We start from the raw sequence: 21,945 nt of genomic DNA, 5'->3' as shown, positions 1-21,945 counted from the left end.
ATAAGATGAGAGTAAAGTGTTGGTTGGGGATAGTAGTGGGAGGGGAAGAGAAAGGTGATGTGGTTAGAGGGGAGGGGAAGTGTGGTGGGAGAGGTTTTAGCACAGAGCAGCTGATAACTGTACAGGATGGCTGGTCGGGTAGAGGGAACGGAAGGGGTGTGGTTAGGATTGTATAAAGAAAATGAAAGTGGGGTAGGTGGAAATGGGTGTAGTGTAGGGGTCCTGAGTGAGCCCGAGTGCACTGAGGTTGAACGGAGTGGGTTGACCCAAGTCTCATAGGTGAGTGGATTATAAAAAAATATCAGTCATTCTAATAAAAATGAGGAGAGATGAGGGAGTAAGGTCCTATCATACGAGTCAAGGAGAGAAGGTGGGGAAAGTAACAGATGAAACAACAGACACACAAGTTGGTGAAGCACTGCAAAGTCTTAAAACTGCAGTGCTGTATTCCGTGGGGGGTCTGGATGAAAGACAGCACTGCTTTTTAGGTACAGTGATGGTATTAGTTACAATTTAAATCGACATCAACACTGCCTAACAGAAAATATGCAGGATACCCTGAGTTTATCAGCATGGAAGAACTGCTGGGCTCAATAGAATACAATAAAACAAATGAAATACTCCCATCTAGTGGCAGACAGGGGAAACTGAGGAATAAAGCCTTGCTGGGAAGCAGGAGGGGGGAGACAGAACAGTGTCTGGGTGGTCTGCAAGTGTGCTAGCCACTACTGTACAAACTGTAGGACAGTAACACAGGACAGACAAGTAAACTTCCAGATAAAGAAACTTCATATGCTTGTATAAAAACAGATAAGTAAACTTCAGAATCAAATCAGTTTAAATCTGGTAATAAATGTGTTTATATAATCAGTTTAAGATTGCATATATTTCATGTAGAAATTGCACTTTACCAAGCACACCAGATCAGATTACAGCCAGCTCAGCAAGCTGAATTAAATACAGTCCTGTATGCCATAAGGTAGCATTATGAAAATTAATTTAATATCCTTAATAATTTATGCAGTTACAGTTCTTTCTATTTAGCCAAGAAATTTTTAGACAGTAATAATAAATCCTTGCAGCATTTAGCAGTACTGAAAAGTTAAATGATGCCTATGGTAAGACAGTGGGTGGAGTTTCACTCACAGAACAGTATATTAGAATGTGAGGATCATGACAGTAAATGTAAAAAGTTCAACAGTTAAGATTAATTTTATATAGGTGCAGAAATGCACCGTGTTAGATTACTACTTTAGTTTCATTTGAAGTTATCAGTTTGCTTACTGACTTGCAAGAGTATATTAGCAGTAAATGTTTATCTCATGCAGAAAAAGGTAAATAAAGTCAGGTAACAAGCATTACTATCGGTTTACAGTGATTAAAGATGCAAGTGTTATTTTAAGGACCTGATACTAAATACAATCAAGACCTTTGGCCACCCAACCTTGCATAAGAAATGAAAAGGAGAGGTTTAAAAGGACAAACTATAAAAAAGACACTTGGACATTAAATCAGGCCTTCTAATATCTCATCAGTAATTGGGACAATGCAGAGTAAAATTTGACAAGGGCTGTGGAGCATAAGTTGGCTGTCTATGTGTTTCAGTTATTTCAACAATGTTTGTTTAAAGTTAAAATGTATGAGTTAGAGCAAGTAAGTATGTTTTCAGACAGTTATACAACAGTACTAGTTTTCAGTTTATGTTTTCATCCATGTTCAGACAATACTGACAAAAAGGCATTAAAAGTTTAGTCTCCAGAATATAAAATTAACAGATTTCAATTTATTTTATTTTTCGTTGTATCTGTGTTGGTGCTGCGGTAGCGTTGTCGCCTCACAGTAAGACGTTATCCTGTTCGATTCTCAGCTAGAGCATCTTCTGTGTGGAGACATGCGTGAATGGGCATACTTTCATTGAAGGTTGTGCATCAGGGCCGGCAACTCAGCATGTAAAAATCTACTGCCAATCATTAGCGGACTGGAGTTCCGCTGTGGCGACCCCTAAAAGCCAAAAGACACAACAATCTGTGTTCAGGTAACAATGTCAAGAAAGGTATTCCTGCTGTTTTAGATGTTCAATATAAATATGTATCAAATTTCCGTCAAGATTCAGAATATAACATTCATACTCAGTTGTGTGTTCAGTATAGTACATTTCAGTCATATTTCAGAATATAAATTTAATAGTCAGTTACTTCACATTGTTCAGTTAGTTTTAAGGGTAAAGTGACAGAATTATTTTAACAAGCTTATTGCATCATGCATTTATACATCATCCTTTACATTATTCAGTCATTACTTTTAAGGGTAAAGTGACAGAATTATTTATTACAGGCTTATTAAGATAAGTTATTTAAAGAACAGATACTAACAGTTATTGAATATACTAAATGCATAACACGGCAGGCTGAATGTGTTAATTAATTTACAGATTACAGTGCACTTTATGTAATTATTGTACATTAGTCAGAAAGTAAAAAAAGTTAAAAAGACACTAACAGAAAATGCCAAGGTATAGACCTGAAATACAGAAAGCATATGTTTTAGTAAACTATTAAGATAAGTTATCTAAAGAATAGGTAGTAATAGTTATTCAACATACTCAAGGCATAATAGGGCAGGCTTAATTTGTTAATATACAGAATACAGTGCACTTTACATAATTGTATATTAGTCAGAAAATTAAAAGGACTCTAACAGAAAATGCAAAAGTATAGATCTGAAATACAGAAAGCACATTTAGTAAACTATTATAGCTCATGAATATCCATAGAACATTTCAGACACATTTAGAAGGAAGACATCTATTATAGCACAGAAAACTTAAAAAAAAGGTAAGTAGCATTATTAGCAAATGTACATGAGAATTTACAGACACAAGTTAATATAGTATATGGCAATTATGCTTCAAGAAAAGTTATAAAGTTATCCCTTTAGTGCTGATTTCAATTAGTCTTCAGAAAATAGCCATCATGCTTGATAGGCTACACAATAAAAAGGAAAATGGATTAAACAGTACACTATTTAAAGATTTATATCTATAAACAACAGGAAAATGTTTCATTTGCTGTAAGAGAGGCATCATGGTACACTAAGGCACCAGTTCATAAGGTAAAAAACATAGGCAATAGATAGTATAATTTTGCCATTACAACATACAGAGATAGGGAAGAAAAATAGGCAGGCTTTACAGTTCATAGTCTGTCTAACGTAAATGAAGACTCACAGAGACAGGTTAAGGATGTGTATGGCATTTTCTCCATCCTGTTTATGGAACAATATGGTTACTTGGCCTGATCAGCATTAGAAACCACATAATTAAAATGCACTGATTTTCAGAATAATGTGCTGGATTTGGATATATCACAAATATACCAGAACTTAGATTTAAAGACTCTAAAGACTATGGCTCTAGGTAATATGGTAAATAAATCAGAAAGTTAACAGATTTCAATCCAAACAGAAGTAACAGCTAGTGGTCAAATGAAAATTGCAAGTTTATTTACCAAATAAATACTTTTTTTTTCATATTATGCATCAGGTAGCATAAAGATGTATACAATAATTAGCAATACAGATGTAAGGTAACTACTTTCCTTAGGGACCTTGGGGGAGCTCTTAGAGTGAGGGTATTCTTAGTGAATTTACTATAGTACATTAAGATAGAATAAGTCTGAAAATATAGAGTCAGACATGTATGCATTCAGTTTCAGAGAATGAGAGTTTATTAGAAAGCAAAGATAAGCATGAGCTGTGCAGAAAATACAGAATGTTCTTTCTCAAGGGGAAGATACAATCTTGCTGGCTACAGAATGTTTCTTTTTCAACGGAAAGATGTACATAGCAATGGAATGCTAGATAAAGATGTACATGCAAGACCAGGCTTGGCAACCAAGGCTAAAGAGGCATGTAAAGCATTATAGGTTTTTGGTATTATTAAAATATACTTTAGATACAGTTAGTGAAATCAATTAGTTAGTTAGGACCAACATACAGAAAAGATTAAATAACCAGCATTCAGAAAGGAAGTTGCAATACAGACACTTCAGCCTGAGTACAGAAGGCAGGTCAAATAAAGACTGTTTCAGTTCATATTATTCAGGAGAATCAGAATACACCTGCAGAAACTTTGGCTAACACTGCTTGTTACTAAGCAGCATTCCAGCATTGCTACAGACTGTTATTGTTGAGCAGCACTGTTAATAAAGACAGTATTCGAATATTGTGAACATCTAATAAAACCTTATTAACAGAACTACAGTGTTTGCAGAATTCTTTCTGAAAAGTACAAAAGGCTTGGCCCATAAATGAGAGACTGGCACCTGTTTATCACAAGTTTGTATAATTAACAAATAAAGACTTTCATTCCATTCTCATTTCAGTGGTTTCCATTTAATTCAGTATATTACAGTCTCATCAATGATGATTAAAGTGGTGCTGCCAAACCTATGAAAAAGCAACTGGTATCCTTTTGAGGTTTGGTTTGTCAAAAAAGCTTGAGATATCACTGGATAAAATTATAACACTTAAAGAGATGTAAATTTGAGAAAATGGATGCAAATATGTTTAAATAAAATATTGTAACTACTTTTTCTGACACATTAGACTTTTCTTTTTTCTTATTAGAATGCTATCAGTTATTATTCACATCTTTAATGAAAAATGCTTTATGTTTATAATGATATATAGCAGTTCATTCTGAATAAATGATTCATTATTAGAGTCATAGGGATCTTGAACTATACATCTCTACAAGAAAAGACTTATTTTGCAATACATGTTGGAAAATATGCAAATCTCTCATGAGATTTGGAGTAGCTGTGGTTAATATATTCATGTTGCCTAATCAGGAATGATTTACTTTGACCGTCAGCTTAAAATATATAGATTCTGTGCAGACTATATATATTATTGGTTAGGCATGACATATTTTAGTAAGCAACATGCATTTCCAGCTTTAATTGCTGAACTAGATTAGTAAATCTAATTCCTAACATGCCTTCCAAAATAAATAGGAAAACTATATTTTTTTTTTACTTTCCCTTTTTTTCCTTATTGATTCTTGCTTCATAATGTGGTTACTTTGGAAATATTTCTCATTTCTGTTTCCTGTACTAGTAAGTTTGCCAAAAAAGAACTGAACTCTACTTTATTAACAAACTTGCATTTTCATATTTTGTTTTTGACAGTAAATAAGTTTGTGTCAGGTCTAGTTAAGTATTTTATAAAGGAAAACAAAAAAGATATATTTTTTCTAGAGTGCCAATACTGAGACGCAATTATATTGAAAAAAACCTTCAGTGAACCGGGATTTGACCCTTTTGCTCACACTTGTATGACCATGGAACTACTATAATATAAGTTAGGGATGTGTGGAGGGTTCCCCATACACTGGCAAAACCACTGGCAAAACCACTTTGGTTTGTAGCATAACTGCTTCAGATTTTTGGCATTTGGAGAAACTGCATTCAAAGATACCATGAATCTAATGAAATCTGTTCTGCAGCAAAACTGCAGATAATGTCATAGAGCTAAACTCTCATGATGGTATAGACTATGTAAGCATTTCAAAAGGAATGATATCAACAGAACTGTCATAGTCAGGAAAATAATTTAGAGCTTTAGACAATTGGTGAGTAGCTTATAAATAGTTGATACGTAATATCAGAAATTAATTCATCCAAATGTACACTAGACTGGGATAGCAAGGCTACAAAAGAAATGTGTATCTGTAGGGAATGGTTAGATAATTCAAGAAAGCTCAGACCAAAATATTTTCCAAAGAAACTAAGCATTTTAGCAGCTATTAAGCTATCTTATTTGGAGATTAACTGGCTTTCAGCATAAGCATGGAGGATTCAAATGCCCTGTCTTTATCTTTGTAGGATACCTAAACTATCAAATCTCCTAAAGATGTGCAGGCACTTAAAATATATATCTCCCAGTGATTCAAGACAAATACTGTTTTTTGTATACTTTAATTATATGTATCCTAGTATAAAGTCTTAAGCACATCTTCATTTCTCACCAATGGTGGTTTTTGATCTATAAGTAAATATCTTTCAGAATCATCCTATCCTGAAAAACATATATCCATGTGAAAACTAAAATAATTTGAGTGATTTCCAAACTGGACATGACAAAAAGCCTCAGACTTGGTTATGAATTGGCTTACTTAAAAAAAAAAAATTTTTTAAAGAATCTTGCACCATTCTTTGCAAAATTAGATGGCCATAATCAGTAGAGGCTTTCAATGTCTGTAACTAGTCAGTGATAATTCTAATGGCAAACAAAGAACAAAGGTTGATAAATATTACCAGCATAGTCTATCACCCTTGATTAATGTCTGCATTAAATTGAGACCATCACTTCTGGATCTTGAAAAGTAGCAAACATTCAACCTCAGATCTAGAAATATTTTAAGCAATTATTTCAGTTAAATTAGTGTTTTATGACGCATAATGAACTACACATTTGTATATCTGTGCCCCTATACCTCCTACTGCATATTAAAAGCTCATTTGAGTTTGAATTGATTCAGAAAATGGCAATTACATGGCTTCTGCATACAAAAAAAAAACAAGTGTGTCTTTTTGTTTTCTTTCTTGTTTTCAGAGAAAAACACCATGTTTGAAAACTGCAGCCCTAAGTTATTAGTAAGATCTAAATTCTTATGTTTATACAGAGGAAATAGCACACATTAAGAAGCAACAGTATTTTGTATTTGTTAATGCATGACATTGGACTTGCTTGTTTCATGTTTATTATGGGTTTACTTTTGCTTCATTTATTTAACCTATGAAATGGAGTTTAAGGCAAGAAGCAACTTCATTCTGTCCTGCCTAGTATTTTGCTGCTTGATAGAGCATTTTTTATACCAAATTCTTTCTTGTATTTTGGAGACCTGTATTTGGAATTTGGAGAAGTATGTATGTTAATACAGCAGACAGGTGATGACTACTTGTTAAAAGTGCTTACCTGCTCATTAAGCAATTAATAATGCCTGACAGAGTGGGCATAATTGATGAAATAACAACTCATCCAGGGCTGTTGTGAGGCCTGACTTCACAGGTCTTGGGTCTCCTTATACCTGAAAGGTCCATTATTTCCATTATAACACCCACCCTGAAGGACATTATTGCACTCATTATGATAATAGGTGAACTATTAGATTGTCTCATATTTTATTTTACTACTATATACATTTGTTTATATTTTTTATCCAAAATAGGCCCTTTGCCTCTGTTTTAAAGTTGCTGTGGCATATGTAATTGTTGCTAAATTAAATATTTTCCATCCAAACTATAGGAGCATAGGAACAAAACTAAACAAGAGATCACAAGAAACATATGAGGCTTAACCATATTCTCCTTTAAGTAGAAAGAAGACGTTCTTGCCACCTTTTACAAGTGCTATTACCCACCCCCCTAAAGCAAGAAGGGCCAAATCGATAACTCTGGTGTAAATTTATGTTTACCCATCCAATCATCAAGATTAACTTTAAAGGCAGAGTAGAACTTTGATTGACTTGCATAGGTAACTTATTCCATATGCTCTTGATATGTTGAGTTAGGATCCCACCTCTCCAGTGATTTTTGTTTGTTAGTGTAAATTGAGGTTCCTTAATACAAGTATTCATAGAACCACTGTTTTTTTTATAAGAAACTAGGAGGTCAAATAAGACTGGGTCTTTTATGGCATGAAAAGAAAAACACAGGTCACCTCAGAGCAGCTGGAAGGTTACTGAGTATAGAGTTGTGCTATCTTTCAAGATAGTTGAAGTACTAAAACATTTAGGTATTTCACACACACACACACACACACACACACACACACACACACACACACACACACACACACACACACACACACAAAAAGTATACTCAGCAATTACAGCAACTTTCCTCATTAAATACATCTCAGATGTTTCATTGTCATCAAATGAATGAAAGAACTGAGATCAAGGCAATGCAACCCCTCTATGCCTCTCAGCTGTCCCTATTTTTGGCTCATATTTTTGCTTTGTCACTAGAATATGTTTAATTTTCTGGTAAATTACAGACTATAGGTGGTAGAGCCAGACATTATAATTTCTTACTTCTTTTTGTTCAGGCAATACATTTTGATGGATATCATCTTGCTTTCAATCACTTTTCTTAAAAAGTGAAAAGGACTGATCTGTGAGAGCTATTATTGTTGAATTCTTGAGCAAATTCATTGAGATGTATGTGCTTTGTCTCTCTCACACACACTCATTTTCTCTTTTTCTCTGCCTTTCATGGAAACAGTCACACATGCACCACACACAACTGTATTACTTTTTTCTGTATTTTTATACCTCATTATGAATGTCATTTTAAAATGCTCTTAGCAGGGAGAAGAGTAAAACTGCAAGCTGTTGCAACTGTTGCTGCTCTTATATTTCCTAGTTTACTTTGTATTTTTTTTAAATTTTATTTTCAATAACAGCAAAGTCTTGTTTAGTGAACATAACAATATGTCAGTCCTTTCTTTTCCTTCAGTCAATGATTCACAACAGCTTACCAGGCTTGTTTATTTATCATTTTTGTTTTACTGGACAATATCAATATATTAATGCCTTGTTGGAGAATGCTCATTCTTCAACATTGTTGATATGTAATTTGACCATCATCTAAGATTATTTTATATTACATGGTATTTTTAAAGTAAGTTACTGGAAATGCAAGAAGTAGAAAGGTCAAGCGTAATAATGATGAAGTGTGTCATGTGGACTTAGAACTGGGTAGATGGTAGAGGGAAGAACAGGAGTGAGGGAACGCATGTAAAAGTAACATAATGTGAGTAGGATCACTGTAAATAATCCTTATCGGCCAAGTGGAACAATCAGGTAGGCAACTGATTATATACTGGAGATCAGTTACATAATGAGGAGTCATTTCCAGAGTAGAATGAAAACAAAATGTTGTAAAACTGAGTGTAGATAGAGACAGGTAAGAGCATCTAACATATGGGCTTTATTACACTTTTAGATACTAGAAACATATAAGGAGAAATTGGAGCATGTGAATGTCAGAAGAATATATGACTGGGGCGTGGCCAAGATGTCAGAGAGATAACAGCACTTTTTTGATGCTCTGCTTAACAGAAATTTCTCTGACAGGAAATTTTCTTAATATTATTTTAAAAACATCTAAGTTTTCTTTCACCTATATATTTAGATACAGTGGATTATTTTTTTCTACAAATATTTCAATTTTGGTGAATAGAAAGTGAATTACATCCTGTCAGAAATACAGTAGCTGAATATAACAGACTCTCTCAGCCATGAGTCATTCAAAAGCCTCTCTCCAGGAAACTTCCATGAAGAAAGAATTACAAACAATAATATCCAGTATTCAAGATCTTTCCATGAAAATGGACAATTTAGAAAAAATCATGGAAAACATGAAGAAAGAAAATAGAAAGCAGATTGAAGAATTCAAGGAGATAATTACAAGACACACAGACCAGATAACAGAAATTGAAGAATCTCTTAATGAAATAGATGGAAGACAGCATGAAAATGATAGCCAGATTGACTTCTTACTAAAGCAAAACACTGCACTTTCAGATAAAGTGGAGGACCTAGAATCAAGATCACGAAGAAATAATATTAGAATATACGGCATACCTGAAAAATGGAAGGAAATAACACAATACAGTTCTTGAATGACTGGTTGCCTAAGACACTAAACCTACCTGAATCTTTCTCTTTTGGGATAGAGAGAGCACACAGGTCATTGTCAAATATGTCTGTGTCAAAAAATCCAAATGCTTTAAGATCCATTATTGTAAAATTTTTATCATCTCAAGACAAGGACTTAATCCTGAGAACAGCGTGGGCAGGTAATCCTATACAAATTAATGGTCGAAACATAAGATTTGACAATGACTATACCTCTACTATAATAACTAAAAGAAAAACCAGCATTTCTCTCATTAAAAATCTGAAGAAAGCTGAAATTAAAGCACAAATCATTTTTCCTGCCAGAATTAAAATACATCTATCTGAAGGAATAAAAATATTTAATAATCTTGATGACGCCTCTGAATATGTGAAAAAGAATAAGATTTTGGAAAACACTGAAGATATGGACATCTCATTACCTAGTTTAAAAAGGCAGGCAACAAATGGAAAAATGTTATTGATTGATAAAACAAGCAAGAAGCTTAAAGGTAAATAATACAAATGAAGCTCTTCCACAATCCCTTCAAATCCCAAAATTTTCGTGCTACAAATCACCTACATCGGGGAAAAACATACATGTTAGGGTAAAAATCATTTAATATTTATTAAGTATGCTTATTTATTTATTTATTTTTTTTTTTAATTTATTTGCTGTTTAAAAGCCTTTAATACAAATACGCTAGAATGTTAAACATAGATGTTAAAATTCTAAATCTTCCCTTGACAGAGTATATTATTAGTTGACAACTACATAGGGGCAATGTAGCAATACCATAGAAATATTGGTTAAAACAAGAACCCCCTTAATACCGGATACTGTATGTGTATTAGATTATGATGATATAGATCGCTCCGATAAGTGAAATGAAGGCTCCCCATCTCAGTGCAATTAAATGAAAGTGTAGCCCCTTTTTACATCAGCGGGCTTTCTCTCCTGTTAAATGTCATGTTATGCTTGGGTCCTTTTAGAGCTAACGGATATAACTTAATGTGACTTGTACTAAATAGTTTAAAAGGTATTGGAAATTGTTCTTTATCATAATAAGAGAAGATTGTTTTCTTTCTAAGAATCCGTCATGACATGTAAAAATGCATTCTCATACACTTGAGAGGTTTGTGTCTTTACTAAATGTGGTTTGTGGGTCCAACTGCTGACCGAGAGGGAAAAGGAGATGTATTTTCTGATGAAAGCTGGTGGAGTGTGTGTTGCAGGGACAGGAGGGTTTGTATGCTTGATATCAGATACATTGGCCAGTAAAATTGATAGTTACAGAGAATTTTATATTTATATAAAATGGGGCAAAGTTGTTTTTTTTTTTGTACTTCATATACATGCTTTTTGAGTAACAAATTCTGTTTTTCTTTTCTCTCACAAAATGCACATCACGAGTATCTTGTGAACAGTTATCATAGCTTGCTGCAGATTCCCTAGTGCGAGCTTTTAACTGCCAAAATTCAAATGTTAAAGGAGAAGGAAGGGGAAAAAAAAGGAAAAAGAAGGCTGTTGCCTCGAGACTTCTTGGTCAGATCTTCTTTGTAATACAAGAGACTTATGCATGTACTCTCTCGAAGTCTCTTTTGTCATATGAACTTTGGTTACGTATTCACGTTACCAGAAATCTTCACATGAAAAAAAAGAAAAAGAAAACGGAACAACTGAATGCTTTATCACATACCAAGAGCGACAAAGAAAAATATATAAAAAACAAAGACATATATAAAGGTCATTTTTACTAAACCAATTTAGATGTCTATGTTGTTCCCTTCATAATAAGTTTTCTGATGACATGTTTTGCAAAGTAGTTTACACTTGATCATTAGTTGGCAGCTGAAGCTAACAGATACAGTGAAAACATAGACTAGGTCATCTGATCCTTTTTGGTTAGCAGAGCAGAAAGCGGCATATGCAATGGTTATAAAGTCACTAAAATACATTATCTATTGGGGGTTAATGTGTTATTATTATTTTTAAAGTAGATATTGGGGCAGCTATGTATTTTCTGTGCTTTCATCTTGATATCTTCGTCCCCAATCTTATTGATTATATGAGTTGTTGGTTGATGGCAATACTGCTGGATTGGGGAAGCCAAAGCTGCAGACAGACCATTACAATAAATAATAATTCTGTTATAAATGGGTGAAATAATATATTGGGGCAGGAAAATTTTCGGTTCCAAAGAAAAGGAGACAGTTCTGTTTAGAGAATAATCTTAGTTGTTACTGAAGTGATGCTTTTGCCTCACTAGTCAGTGATAGTAGTAGAAGACTGTTAGGGGGGGCAGTGCAAAGTGGGGATGGTTACTCTTGACTTATAGTTACTACTTTCATCAGGACATGAGGACAGTTGTTATTTCCAAAGGTAGCCTTTACTTTTTAACTGCTTTTCTAATTAATAGTTTACATCATGTTGGATTTATAGTGAATGGTGAAATTGTGATCTACTTAATCCACCTCCAGCTACATAAGTGCATACTACAATCTGACATTTTCACTAATATTCATAAAATATTGAATGTTTTACTGTCTGTAGACTACATTTTCTAGCAAAAGATATATTGCATGTTAACCACTGCCACTCTAACTGAAAAAAATATTGGTAAAATGTTTTAATGTATTTTGTTAAAAGAGGACAACTTAAGGGAGGACATTATTACTATAACATCTAAAACTGAAGTGACCTTGAAGGTTAAAAGCTGTGACTTCATTGTATGATATTTTATCAAAATCAAGCTACTCTACATAGTTTCTTTAGACTCACATCTTTGGAAAGAAAAGTTAATGTTTTTGATGATTACACAGATCTATATACCTGCATAGATATTTGTGCAACTAAAATATTATCTTCTCATGTAAAAAATTCTCATTAGTACATCTTTATTTTAAATATCTTTAATACCTTAAGAAATTATTTAAGGTTAATCAGATATGTTTTTTTTTTTTTTTTTTTTTTAGGGGAAGGAAAAACTGGTGATTTTATATCTTATATAAAAGGAAAATAAGCCTATAGGCTATATATTAATATGCTGATTCTATAGTAAATATTAACACTGTTGTGATTTAACAGACAAGTTCATACAGGAATGTTTTGTTACATGATAAATGTTCTTATTTTTATACATAAACTTCTTTACTGAATTCCTAGATAAGTAGGTTTTGATCTAATGTAGTATACTAGATTAAGATCTGTATTAGTATAGAATAGACATAAATGAATATGATATACTATGTCATGATACAAGTTTAAAGACACTGTTCTTAAAAATTTTGAAAATTACGTTATTCATGGTAATTGATGTTTTTCCACAATATCTCCTACATAGTAATACCTATTCATCCTGGAGAATTAATAGGTTGTAGTTTGTTTATTCAATAAAATATTAGGTAGTAGCATTAGAGAATGATAGTCTTGAGCACTAAGGATGATAGAGGGTGGTATTGATGACTTTTTCATCAATCCAGGAACTAGATGTTCCATGGTTAGTTTTGTATATAGTTATATTTTCATCTTCTCTGAACATTACTTGTTAATTAAGTCCAGAATAGTATTTATCCATCAAAAGCTTAAAGTAATCAATGTCTGGGTTTAAATGTCTGTCTCTGAATGCAAATGGTCTTAATAACCCTACTAAAAGAGGAAGGTTACTCAAATACCTAGCATCTAATAAAGCTGACATTATATTTTTGCAAGAAATGCACATTATTCAGAAAGATCTAGAAAAATTGGCTTTTAAAGGTTATAGTATTCTAGCTGAATCTCATTTCCAAACAAAGAGAAGAGGAACCATGATTTTGTGGAAAAATACATTACCAATACCTAAAATAATTAACAGTTTCTCTGATAAAAATGGTATGCTGTGTCTAGTAGTATTGGAATTGAATAAGAAATATTTTACTTTAGAAAATATATACTGGCTACCTGGTATTGGTGCTAAATCTGCAAACAAATATTTGGAAATAATAACAGCAAATTCTAAAGGAGATATCATTTTGGCAGGTGATTTTAATTGTATTCTATCATCTAAAGATACCACTAATGTCAGCAATATTAAGATACCTGCATCAGCCAAAAAATTGATAGATTTTGTCTCATTATTTAACCTAAAAGACATATACATGATCAAAGAGCAGAGGTCTCTCGATTTTACTCACTTTTCTTATAGATATGGTACACAGACAACTATTGATAAAGTGTTTATATCTGACAGCCTATTATCTAAGACTCAAGATGTAGTGATTACATCATGCCCTCTGTCAGACCACAATGCCATACTATTTAAAATTAAAATTAAACCAAATGATCTTATTCATTGGCAGAGACTACCAGCCTATATTATTAAGATAAAAGGATTCAAAGAATGGTTTATAAAGGAAGTAAACTATTATATTGAACTTAATAATAATAATAACACAAATAAAGTGTTTATTTGGGACTCTTTAAAATCTTATATATATGGGAAAATAAAAACCTGGTATTTACATAAAAGGAAAGAATGGGACAAAGAATTATTAAATCTACAATTGAAAATTGACACTTTAAAAAAGAACTTACACCCCAAAGAATTGGGCTCAAATCTGGAATTAAAACAACTAAATCTTGAATATTTAGAAATTCTTAGTCATAAAGTAGCAATTAATTTAGAGATGTTAAAATTACAATCTTATTCATCTAATCCAAAACATATGCATAGATTAGCAGCCAAAACGAAAAGTTTTCACAAGAGTAAACACATAATTGAAATATTAGACACATCTAAACACAATTCAAAACCTTCTTCAGATCTAAAAGATATTTTAGAGATTTTTCGTTCATATCATGAAACAATGAATAAAGCAAACTTAAACTTTACTAATAATAGTTCAAAAATAGAATTTCTAAAAAACAATATAAATAATAAACTTTCTAAAGAACAAAATAATAGATTACTTAAATCAATATCATTAATAGAAGTTAAAGAAAGAATACAAAATCTTAAAAATAATAAAGCCCCTGGTCTTGATGGCATAATAGGTGAATTATGTAAAATTTTCCCTGATTCCGCTTTGAAGTTATTAATGAAAGCAATTGAGGAAGTTCGAATAAGTGACAAACTTTGTCCTTCTTGGAAATATTTGCTAATTTCTCCCATTCTAAAGCAATATAAGGACTCCAAATTTGTTTCATCATATCGTCCTATTTCCCTATTAAATATAGATTATAAAATATTTATGTCTATTTTAGCAAACAGATTAAATCAAATGATGCCAACTTTAATAAACAACGATCAAACAGGTTTTATACTGAACAGAAAAGTTCAGGATAATACTATTAGACTTTTAACTTTAATAGATTTTGCAAATAATAAAAAAAAAGAATTATCACTCATCAGTCTAGATCTAGATAAAGCATTTGATTCTATTAACTGGACATACTTATTTATGGTATTAAAAGAATATAATTTTTCCTCAGAAATCTTAAACTTGTTAAAAAAATTATATGAAGGTTCTATAGTGTATATTAAAATTGACGCTTTTTTATCTGGCCCACTTCAAATTCTAAAAGGCACTAGACGAGGTTGCCCTTTATCCCCACTACTATTTTCATTAGCAATAGAACCATTTGCTAATTTTATAAGAAACAATATAAACATAAAAAGTTTTGATGTTAATGAGAACTATTCTTCTAAAATTTTACTCTTTGCAGATGATATCTTATTAACTATTGGAAATATTGATTCATCTATTGATCACATTATCAGATCATTAAAACTCTTTGAGGAAATCTCAAACCGTAGATTTAACCAAAACAAAACAGAAACTATTCTCATCAATAAAAACTTGAATAACACTCTATCTAATTACAATAACTTCAACTGGACCAATGAGAAATTGAAATATCTAGGGGTTCATATTCTGTCTAAATGGAAGGACACTATAAATATAAATTATAAAATTTTATTAAATAAAATCACATAATACATTAATAGATGGAATAAAATGTTCTTTACTATAGAAGAAAGATTATCTCTGATAAAAATGATTCTATTACCTAAAATTCTTTTTTATCTTCAAACATTATTGGCTCCTCCTTCTAGAAAACAACTTAAACACATAAACACTATATTAATTATTTCTATGGTATCCTCAAAAAACAAGGATTAAATATGATTGGCACTATAAAAACTGGATTTAAGGAGGGATTGCTTTTCCAAATTTTGAGCTTTATGCTGATGCCATTATTCTTAATATAACAAGTCTGTGGTTAAGTCCAAAATACCATTCAAATTGGAAAAATTTACACAAACAATACTATTAAGTAATTTTGACAAGTTTTTCAAAAACATATATTGTTCTGAAAATATTAAGCTATTTATAGTTATTAAAGAATTCTTCTTCAACAATGAGCAGGAAAAATCACATCTTATTCCTATAATTAAATATATCTTGCAAAATTTTAACCAGTAATGAATAAGAACCTTTTGAACAACAATTTGTCCATTCTAATGTTTCCAATAATCTTAACCAAGGGATGCTTTGATTCCTTTAACATGATGAAAATAAAAACTATGGAAGAAAATGGGTTATTATTCTGGCATCAGTTTTTAGGAACTAATAATATTCATGATACTACCTACCTTTTAGCCAGGTATAATATCTACCAAAATAACTGGTTAAATATTCAAATCTTCAGAGAATTTATTTTAACAGAATTTAAAAGACATCATTTTCCTGCTATAACAGACCTCCCCAAAAAATTATCCATCCTCTTTGACTTCACCAATATAGGCTATAATAATGATATCTCATTGTCAAGATTTTACAACATTCTTAGATCAGATCTAATAATATTAGATGACAATTTATGGAAATATATCAACAATTTCAACAACTCCCAAATACATATAAATGATAAAACTTTAATTCTCAGATCTGTTTACCATACCTCTTCTTCCACATATTGGAAAATTTTTACATGGAAATTCATTTATAGAAGTTTTATTACACCAAAAAAAAAGCCTCTAGAATAAGCAAGAAAGATTTTAATAGATGTTGGAGATGCGAGGAGCTAATAGATGCTGACTGGGCACATATGTTTTTAGAATGCAGAACAATAACCCCATTTTGGATGGAGTTTAAAAATTTTATTAAAGCTTTGTAGTCGGACAGATGCGACATCTCTGATTCTATGATACTTTTTAATGCACCAATGTCAAGGTATGTTCCACTGAATCAAATGAACCTCCTTTGGACTCTACTTGCTATAGCAAGAAAAACTATTACTAGAAATTGGAAACGTAAAAATAACCTCTCATTTAAGGAATTTATATCTTTTACTAAGATTATTTGTAGTAGGGAATTACAAACAGCTATGTTACACTCCTCAAACATGACTCATAAACAAATTGCCTGGATAAAGCTTAAAAAACTATTAGACAAAATGTAATGTTATTGAAGATTTGGTATCTATTTTGGACTTTGTATACAGTTTTTGTGAAAATTTGATATTACGTTGTTTTTCTTGTTAAAAATTGTAATTATACTCTTGAAAATCAATAAAAAAATATGAGAAAAAAAAAAGAAGAATATATGACTTGGGCCTTATTAAGCAATACCAAGAAAATAATGGTGGCAAGCAGAGGAGTAGCCAAAACCAGTTAAATTCTCCTTACAAGTAACCAGTAAGTTTATGAAGTAGAGAAGACAAGGGAGACGGACATGTGTTTGGATTCACATCATAACACTTAGCTCAAAACACTGAAAATAAGAAAACTTCATAATATAGAAGACCAAAACACTGAAACTTCAAAACACTGAAAACTCAAAACACTGAAACTCAAAACACTGAAAACACATATCATACATATACTGAGTTTAAACAACATAAATCATACCACTTACCACGCCCCATGTAGGGGGCTATGCCTCCACACCCCCTGCTACTTAAATATATCAACTCCAAGATTGCACTTAGTGTAGTGATGTGCAATCTTGGAGTTGATATATATATATATATATATATATATATCATAAGTAGCAGGGGGTGTGGGGAGTACAGCCCCCCATATGGGTGGTGCAGGGGGGCTTGCCCCCTGTTTACACTTGGTGGAAAGTGCTATGATTTATGTTGTTTAAACTCATTATATGTATGATATGTGTTTTCAGTGTTTTGAGTTTCAGTGTTTTGACTTTTCAAGATTTTGAAGTTTCAGTGTTTTGGTTTCAGTACTTTAAGTTTCAGTGTTTTGAGCTTTCAGTGTTATGAACTGAATCCCATGTGTTTGGTGTCCATGGTGTGGTGTGGGACTGGCTGTGTGCTTTATAACACTTTCAACAGGGAGGTTGTACTACTGAAAAAAATAAAAAGGAGACATTAAGCCATGGCAATACAGCTGAAAGCAGACTGAGGAGATGAGAGGTTCTGGGCAAGGATAATCAGTAGTGAGTAGGCATCGTGGAGGATACGCCATCTAAAGAACCCTAAAATTAGCTAGTGAGGGGACGACAGAGATCCAGGGCTGGTGGGTACTGAGAGGTGTCAGAGGTTAACAGAACAAGTGGCATAATGTAGAAGATAGAAAAGGAAGAGGGTAGTTCCAGAAGGAGGGTTGTCAAGAATATTCTCATGCCAAAAATCTGAAAAATAGATTTCTATAATGAATGCATAATAGGAGAGGTAAATCATCTCATTAAACTTGCTACAGAGATGCGATACAAGGACTACTACATAGAAGGAAAATACTTTTTCTTGTAATGTAATTTTTTTCCTACATTTCATTTGATATAGTAAAACAGATTTTTTTTTCTTGGTTTTATTTGAGACAGAAAATATTGCATACTTATTGCTTTTATACAGCCGCTGTGCACCACAAAACTGGACAAGGACATTCTTTAATCTTGTGGGACAACTTTCAAATTGCTGCATGTTCATTATGATTGCAGACCTATACGAGGGCTAGAGGATAGGATGACAGATGCAATGTTCAGCTAAACATTCTGTCATTCTAAGTGCAACCTAAAATGAGCAAGTTATTTTTATCCAGATATACAATGTCCCTGTGATGTACTGCATGGTTATAAGGCAATGAATCTCAAATTTCAACTTATTGTGATATAGAAGAAATACCCACATAAGAAGGATGACTTCAAAATGTTGCTCATCTCAGCAAAAGGTTATTATCCTTATTAGAAATAACAGTTCCAAAACTAGGACTAAGTGTTGCTCACAGATTATTCCATATTTTAAAATAATTATCTAATACACAAACTTTTAGTTCACAGGGAGCAATAGTTTGATCAAAGCATTTTTCTGTTGTTCATAGGTTTATACTATGCTGATAACCAAGAGGGTCTTTAAAAGCCAAGCTATGCAACCCAACCAGGTTTTGCGCCCGAGTACCTGAGTCACCTATATGGAGGGGTACATGAGTAAGGAGGTAGCGGTGGGTTAAGTGGGGAAGTATTTTAGTTGTACATTATTTTACTTATTGTTGACCTCTGTCCATCAGAAATATGGGGGCCACACCAGGGATGAATTTGTTATTTCCCAACCAGTGATAAAGGTTTTGTTTGAATAGGTTCAGGGATGAAATCCGCTTCACATGGTTGGGGAGCATTTTCCATAGTGTGAGGATCCTTTAAGACACATATTGGTCTCTCAGGCATATCTTTATATTGCAGGGAAAGTTTAGCTCCTTGGAATTGGTGTTCCTGGTGCTGTTTATTTTGTGGAGGCAAAAGAGATCCATCGGAGCTGGAGCTGAGGATGCCTAATAAGCCCGGCATAGGCTGCCTCTCATTAACCTGTAGGAAGCTGAGTAAAGAGATTGGGGCTTATGGCAATCTGTTTGGAACACGGTATTCATACCCTGGATTCCCCTGGTGAGCAACCTTTGAAGGCATTCCAACTGCTGCAAGAGCCTGGTTAAGTACATACAAAAGGGGGAATTGTACTCAATGATGGGTCTGAAAAGGGCTGAGTAGAGTGGTAATGTAATGTCCTTGGACCTGGATGCTGTACCCTTTGTTATGAGTTGGGCAACATAGAATAATTTCCTTATAATCTTGGCTACATGTTGGTCGAACTCTAGATTACTATCTCCATATCTTCCCAATCACTAACTACATTTTACCAATGGAGTACTTATCTTAGGTAGAAGATTTCCCAAAGGGCACTATAATACATTTCTTCACATTGAGTTTAATTTGTGGCTTTGGCGCCAGTTATTTGTTTGTATTAGACCTTCTTGTATGATGTTAATATCATGGGAGAAATCTATGATAGCTCCAAATTTACAGTCATCTGAAACCTAATGAACCAGAGGCCTTTGACCTTAGCCTTGCCTTCACAGAAGTAGATGCCAAACAGGAGCAGGCCCAAAATGGAGCCCTGGGATACTTCGGTCTCCTGATGAAGGTAGTCACATCAATCCTGACTTCTTGGGTCAAATCTTTGAACCAGCCATCAATCCGGCAAGTTATATAAGGATTTATGTCTAGTTATTAGAGTTTGTTAATAACACTTGAGTGGGGTATTGTATTGAATGTCTTGGCCAGGTCAGGGTAGGCCTCGCTGACCCTTTTGAAAAAGTCTACCTGGTTGACTAGGTAAGACCTTCTTATGCCAATGTCCTTGTTAATCATTTCCATGATAATCCAATTCCATGGCTTTGCATGATAGACTTGTCAGACTACTGTATTTGTATTTCCTGGGGTCAGTTGATGGGCAACACTTATGAAGAGATATGAACATTGCAGCCCTCAGTTTCCTTGGCATATAATCTCTTTTGAGGCTGAAGTGACGAGTGCCTCAAGTGGTCCTGCTAGGTCATGTTATACACTATTTAGGAGGCAAACAGGGATATTGTTGGGGCCCACAGAAGCAGTGTTTTTGTCCTTATTAAGCATCACCAGGACCTACTTCATTTTGAGAGTCTTGAGATATACTAGAAGGATTTAACTGGGGGTTTAAAGCTAAATTTATCAGCCAGTAGAGTCGCTGTCACCGTGGTCAGTGAAGGTTGTGGAAATTATGACCAGTTCTGCACACTGCTGAGAGATGCTTTTTTTTTTTTTTTTTGGTTAGTTAGTATATTTATAAGGGCATTTTTGCTGAGCAAACTAGTTTATCCACCCACTACCCACAACTGAAACCAGTCATGAGGCCTTTGTGTTTACAGGAATTCACATTTACACATCTCATCTTTAGACAGCAGCTGGTGGCCCCTTCAGAGACAACTGGCTATCCAGTGACCAAAGATGAGCTAGTACAGTTATATAATTTAAAAGAGAAGAAAAACAAAAAAACCTGAAAAGAAACAAAAAAACCTGAAAAGAAAGTTAAAAGAAAAGAGAAAGTAGTAATAAAAGGCAATATTTGGCAGAGACATTGAAATTATATCCCCCTATTATATATTTTTTCTGGTGCTATAATCACTTACTTGGTGAAGGATATGCTAATTACATCATAACTGAATATAATCTATTTTCAACAGCACCTTAGACAGTTTTGGAGCACTACTAAAGATGACATATTGGGAGAGATTCCAAATAACATGCCCACAGTATAAGTGACTTACTTCAGTGTAAGGGTTATCTATAAACAGGCTTACTAAGGGGGAACAGATTCCAAAACACCTGTTGTCAGCCTGTTGTCAATGAGTGGAAGCCTTTTGGAACTGAGATCATTGTCTTTAGTGGATCTATATTAGAACATCGACTTTTTAAAAGGTCGAATGTTCTAATATCGACCCCTATTCAGCGAACGCTGACAACATAGAACATGCAGAACAGCAAATTTTTTCCAAGGGAAAAAATTTGCTGTCCCGACACACATACACACAACACAAACACACCAAAAAAACAGCAATCCACACACATACACCTAAAATCCTACATCTAACCCTGCACAAAACTGTACACATACCACTAGCTATCCACTTACCTTAACCCAAACCCTAACCCTAAGGTCCGTCACTATCGCACACTCACCTCACCTGTGCCCTAACCCTAACTCACCTAGCCCACCCTAGCCCTTACCCTAACTCACCTAGCCCACCCTAGCCCTCACATCCACACAATCGCACACTTACCTGACCCATGCCCTAACCCTAACTCACCTACCCCATGCCCTAACCCTCACGTCCACACAATCGCACACTTACCTGATCCTGACATGTAACTTTCCATCACAGTGCTGAACATAGCAAAGCCACAGGAACGGCCGAATGAATTCCTTCCCTAGGAAGAAATTTGGTGCTCCG

Source organism: Protopterus annectens, chromosome 9.part0 (assembly GCF_019279795.1).
Source record: "Protopterus annectens isolate FY-2018-M chromosome 9.part0, PAN1.0, whole genome shotgun sequence".
Classification (NCBI taxonomy): Eukaryota; Metazoa; Chordata; order Ceratodontiformes; family Protopteridae; genus Protopterus; species Protopterus annectens.
The sequence above is the reverse complement of the archived record's forward strand: the minus strand, read 5'-3'. Positions refer to the sequence as shown.